Below are 6,517 nucleotides of genomic sequence, written 5' to 3'. Positions count from 1 at the left end.
TACAGAGAGTGATGTAAGTGAGAATACCTTTTCCAGGAAAAGCTGAAATAATCCTTGTTGGGGATAAATGGTGTAGTAGAGCTTCTTTAAAGACCAGCCAGCGAGAGAGGGATTATTGTGTCCCCAGTCAGAAGACTGATGGGGAGGGGAGAAAATATCTATCAGCTGCTGCAAAAAGAGGAAAGCGCAAGGCAAAGGTAGGACACAAAGAGAGGTCTGGTGAAGCAAAAAATATCAAACAGAGGGATGGTGGCGCATCTGAAGAGGCTGAAGCAACAGAAGGAACACAGACATGAAAGAGAAATAGGAGAAGACGGAGGTAACACAGTGGAGAGGTATTTGAATATATTATGCGCCTGGGGACTGTTAAATCTCGCAGTATTGATGGTGTTTATCTCCCACAGGGGTTTACAGAGACATTTAGCACCTCTGCAGGCTGGAAAGTGGAGCCGACAGATAACCAATAATGAGCTCTGATTGATGCCTGGAGTTATGCACAGTGCAGGTGGCAAGCAACACACACACACACACATGCATGCAGATACAGTAAAAGTATGCAGGACAATCCGGCAACAAGTACAAGCTTCCAGAGAAAAGGACAAAAAAGTGGTGCCGCATGACGTAAGGAGTTGTGCGCCTGCTCACATGTATCTCCACAACTCAGTCTGAGTTGATCTTGTGTTTTCTGCAGATACAAGAACACACAAATAAAGAAATAGGGTTGACAGAGGGAGTTCAGCCAAGACAAAGTAGGCAATCTCCCCTCAGATGAATATTTGATGAGAAGGGCGATATGCCTAAATGAAACATTATAAATACGCTGCAGCGTTAATGGGTTGTCACAGTAAAATACCCGGGCTTGGATCAATCCGACCGTCTAAGCCATCGTCAGTGCAGACACGAACACACACTGTAGAGATTATATCAGGGAGTTAATATAGTGCCCAGTATATAATGCTGACAAATGTATCAGGGGGTTTCATGTAGATTAATATCAGGGGACTGTAGTATAGCTGGTTAAATATTATGTCACTCTTTCCATAGAACTCACAGGGGCAAATACTGTGAGTATCCCCAGTATATACAAAACCACATCATTATCTCAGGAACAGGTTAAACTAACATAATACGTGTCCATAAGAGGCTTGTCATTGTGTTTTTTCTTGCTCACAGCTTTAATTAGGTGTATGAGCAGCAGCTGAAGACATTTTTATACAAACGGGCTTTTAATTAATTTTAACTTGTACAGTGGGGCAAAAAAGTATTTAGTCAGCCACCGATTGTGCAAGTTCCCCCACTTAAAATGATGACAGAGGTCAGTAATTTGCACCAGAGGTACACTTCAACTGTGAGAGACAGAATGTGAAAAAAAAAAATCCATGAATTCACATGGTAGGATTTGTAAAGAATTTATTCGTAAATTAGGGTGGAAAATAAATATTTGGTCACCTCAAACAAGGAAAATCTCTGGCTCTCACAGACCTGTAACGTCTTCTGTAAGAAGCTTTTCTGTCCCCCACTTGTTACCTGTATGAATGGCACCTGTTTGAACTCATCATCTGTATAAAAGACACCTGTCCACAACCTCAAACAGTCAGACTCCAAACTCCGCCATGGCCAAGACCAAAGAGCTTTCGAAGGACACCAGGAAAAGTATTGTAGACCTGCACCAGACTGGGAAGAGTGAATCTACAATAGGCAAGCAGCTTGGTGTGAAAAAATCAACTGTGGGAGCAATCATCAGAAAATGGAAGACATACAAGACCACTGATAATCTCCCTCGATCTGGGACTCCACGCAAGATCTCATCCCGTGGGGTCAAAATGATCATGAGAACGGTGAGCAAAGATCCCAGAACCACACCGGGGGACCTGGTGAATGACCTGCAGAGAGCTGGGACCAAAGTAACAAAGGTCACCATCAGTAACACACTACAACGGCAGGGAATCAAATCCCGCAGTGCCAGACGTGTTCCGCTGCTGAAGCCAGTGCATGTCCAGGCCCGTCTGAAGTTTGCCAGAGAGCACATGGATGATACAGCAGAGGATTGGGAGAATGTCATGTGGTCAGATGAAACCAAAGTAGAACTTTTTGGTATAAACTCAACTCGTCGAGTTTGGAGGAAGAAGAATACTGAGTTGCATCCCAAGAACACCATACCTACTGTGAAGCATGGGGGTGGAAACATCATGCTATGGGGCTGTTTTTCTGACAAGGGGACAGGACGACTGATCCGTGTTAAGGACAGAATGAATGGGGCCATGTATCGTGAGATTTTGAGCCAAAACCTCCTTCCATCAGTGAGAACTTTGAAGATGAAACGAGGCTGGGTCTTCCAACATGACAATGATCCAAAACACACCGCCCGGGCAACAAAGGAGTGGCTCTGTAAGAAGCATTTGAAAGTCCTGGAGTGGCCTAGCCAGTCTCCAGACCTCAACCCCATAGAAAATCTGTGGCGGGAGTTGAAAGTCCGTGTTGCTCGGCAACAGCCCCAAAACATCACTGCTCTCGAGAAGATCTGCATGGAGGAATGGGCCAAAATACCAGCTACTGTGTGTGCAAACCTGGTAAAGACCTATAGTAAACGTTTGACCTCTGTTATTGCCAACAAAGGTTATGTTACAAAGTATTGAGTTGTATTTTTGTTATTGACCAAATACTTATTTTCCACCCTGATTTACGAATAAATTCTTTACAAATCCTACCATGTGGATTCATGGATTTTTTTTTTTTTTTTTTTTTCACATTCTGACTCTCACAGTTGAAGTGTACCTCTGGTGCAAATTACTGACCTCTGTCATCATTTTAAGTGGGGGAACTTGCACAATCGGTGGCTGACTAAATACTTTTTTGCCCCACTGTATGTCTGATCTTATTGTAAAGCACTTTGTGATTTTTATCTGTGAAATGTGCTATATAAATAAATTTTACTTACTTATGAGAAAGGCAGAAAAACGAAAAAGCGAATGTGAAAAGAGCAAAGTTGTTTCAATAGCTGTTGTGTTGATGGGAGTGACAGGTAGCCACCTGCAGCTACAAAAAAAAGACTTTTTTGCTTTTACTGTTAAAAAATGACTGATATCTAGTAATGAAGAAAGAAAAGGAATGGTCATGGTTTTTTTTATAATTTATGTTTCTAAAAAGAAATTAATTGTATTTTAACTTGTGTTATTTTAGCTGACAATAAATATCTGACTACTGCATTCCTACTCCTTACAATTCCCTAAGGATTACTATGACTTGTAAGTGCAAGTATCAAAGGCCCAGCTGTTGCATCTCAGACACCTAAAGGTTTTAAGCAGTTGTTTAAGAAAGGACAGAGAAGCAGGAGGTGGTGTACCACCACTGTCTTCTTTTGGAATTTCTAATCATCTGTCTTTCTTCAAAATATTACAAAAAAAGAAATGTGTTTGGTTTGGTAGCAGTGCTTTTGTGCTTCTTTATACTAGAACATGTCACAGCCTTCCTTGTGTCATGCAACAACTTGTCCCAAACTGGAAATTGTGATAATGTTAGGTATAAACCTCACAGTTAACTTAACATTGGACTGTAGACAAAGCAAATGCCACTGTAATGGTTCCTTTACTCATTAAACAAACAAAAAAAACAAAATAGAAAGTTAATATTTTGAGTTTTCTAACTTTTATTACATTAATATATAGCGTATTTTTTCTGAATTTCAAGGTAAAGGATAAGATTGTGTTTGATGTGATTTTTACTGAATGTGAAGATGAAACTGACCATATAATATACACTCACAGGCCACTACATTAGACACACCACTTCAAATTGGTTTGAGTATTTCAGAAACTGCAGATCTCCTGTGATTTTCCCACACAGTCATCTCTAGGTTTATAGCGAAAGGGCTGCAAAAGAGGAAAAAATCTAGCGTGTGATTGTTCTCTGGAAGAATGGACTGCCCCGAGCTTCGAGTCTCGACTTGTGCTATAACATTTGGAAGGTAGGGTCAGAGTGAATCCATGGATCCATCCTGCCTTGTAAAAGTGGATCAGGCTGCTGCTGGTATAATGGTGTGGAGAAAATTCTCTTGGGTGACTCTGGACCCCTTAAGTACCAACTGAGCATTGTTTAAAAACCAGTGTACCCACCTCCTGCTTGATGCATCTTGCAGGATAAAATAACATGGCAAACATTTGAGTTCAGTAACAATGACTGTAGTCAGATGATCTCCAGCCAGGAGGTCTCAGTCCAAGAGCGTACTTTCTTTCTTGCTGTGAGGCGACAGTGCTATCAACTGGATTCATTTTTTAAATTACAGCATTAATGACATCAGTCAAATTGATCTATAACAAGTTTGTGAGAGATTGCAACTATAACTGTAACAAAGTGTGCATAAATGGGGATTATTTACACTTTCATCATACCTTCACTGATATTTTTAAATATCACAGCAATCATCAATCAGGTGATCATACAAAATAAAATCACCTGCCAAATCTCTGCTAGTTGCACAACAACAGTGGGGTGCTGGGGTCACCATCGTCTCCTCAAAGGTAGCTGTGACTCTTTAACTGCTTGGTGTTAATTATTAATGGTAAGTGCTTCTTTCTATTTTAACTTCCACTCATACAAATCAACTCAATAGTTTTCAATTTTAGGCCCAAATGTGATGCAATATTTATGCGTTTTGAGGCAACAGTCACTTTCCTTTCTATTCTAACCGGCCCTAAACACAAACAAACCTGAAAATGCTCAACATGAATAACAGGGGCGAGCAACATTTCCTGTTTCCACAGTGCCATCATTACTCAGATACAGCATGCTAATGCCACAGAGTTTACCTAAAACCTGATTGCAGGTTATGAGGACAATATCACTACAGCTTACTAGTTCTCTGATGTGCACCGCTGCACAAGTCACTGATGAAACACACTGCATTGTAATTAAGATCGAACAGAAGTGCAGAGTCACTGTAAGTAATTCCACTAGGGACTTTGTGGGCTGCATTAAGATGGTCCAGAGTAGCTATAATTTGCCTATGTGTTATGTATGCTGTGTACACTGAACTTTTGTGTGCACTGTGTGTGAATTCAGTAAACAAGTCACATCTGATTTAGGAGCAAAGACAACCAGCAAGCAGCTTTAATGCCATACAAGTCAAACCAAACAGCAGAGCCAGAGGCTGCGTATTAACTCGGAGTTAGCTTGGTATCAGATTGATTACATCTTTTGTTTTAAAGGAGTCCTGCAGAAAAAAGGCACACAGTCCGTGTGCCTAAATAAATTTGTGATTAATTAACACAGTTGATAGGAACCCCTTTCCCACAATGGCGTCATCTGAGCTACCAGAAGCAGTCAAACACAATAATAAGTAATACAAGCCCTCAAGATGTATTCACAGACTTCTTATGCTATGAGTTGGATGATGATGAAGGAAAAAGGAAAACAATCAGGAATCTCCTGACAGAAGGATCATGTCTGTTTCTTGCCTGGTGTGAAACTAACTTCCAGCAGCAGGGGAGAGAAGTTTTAAGAAAGCAAGTCAAGCACTACCTTTATTGATTCGTCTGGACTTCTGCAAGCCAGCTGCCAATAAAGTCAGACTTCTGCCCTCACTGTGCATCCAGATTATTTCCTGCACCTTCTCAGCGTCAGTTTATTCCCTTTATCACAATTTCTACCATCCTCCTCTCTGACCTCTGCTTGCATTTTTTTTTCTCCATCCAAAGATTTAGGTTACTTTGAGAAACAAAAGACTTAGCTGGTGTTGTTTGTGCGAGCCTCAGGGTGCAGACATCATTAGGAAGTAGCTGGAGGACAAAGTTTATCAGAGATACTGGCTAATTAGTTTCACAACATGAAGGGGCAAGAAGGGTAAAAGGCGGAACAGCGAGACTGGAGCAGGAAAGTTTCCACTTTCTCACCAACTATGACCTGATAATACGTTTATTCAGCAGCAGACTATTGATTTTTTGTTTTTAATGAACTACTTCCACATCTCTGCTGTTGCAACAAAACACATTTTACATTCTCATTATATAATCAGGTGTGTGTCTCATTTTCACAGACTTGTTCCCACAGTTTAGAATAACAGGCCTGGTACATGTGAGACCCAGAATCACATTGCATCTCTCTGACTGATTATCATGTTGCAACTACAATCATACATCAGGATCGTTGCATTCAGTCTGATATATTTATTGCAGCTGCTGTTCTCATTTCATAAAGTATCTCACAATCCTCTAAGCTGGATTTACAGGGATTTTTATTATTATTTTTTATTTTGAAAAATGTGTGTATAAAGATGATGTCATACCTTCTACATAAATTCATACACTGCTAGTTTGTCCCAGCAGAGTGCAGTAAATATATCAAATACTCTGAAAGAACCATTAATTTTTCCTGGTTTCTTTTTTTTTAATCATTCACATTTCATATTTCTTGCAGGTGACATGAATTCTGTCCCCTACAATTCAATGTTTCTTTCATCAGTTAGCACTTCGGCAATGCGACCAACGTCACAGATCCTCAACGATGTGTGAAAACAGTCAAG

Source organism: Aulonocara sp. 'chitande type north' Nkhata Bay, linkage group LG6 (genome assembly GCF_057382095.1).
Source record: "Aulonocara sp. 'chitande type north' Nkhata Bay isolate Kocher_YH1m ecotype deep benthic linkage group LG6, A_spYH_male_GT1.1, whole genome shotgun sequence".
NCBI classification, from domain to species: domain Eukaryota; kingdom Metazoa; phylum Chordata; class Actinopteri; order Cichliformes; family Cichlidae; genus Aulonocara; species Aulonocara sp. 'chitande type north' Nkhata Bay.
The sequence above is the reverse complement of the archived record's forward strand: the minus strand, read 5'-3'. Positions refer to the sequence as shown.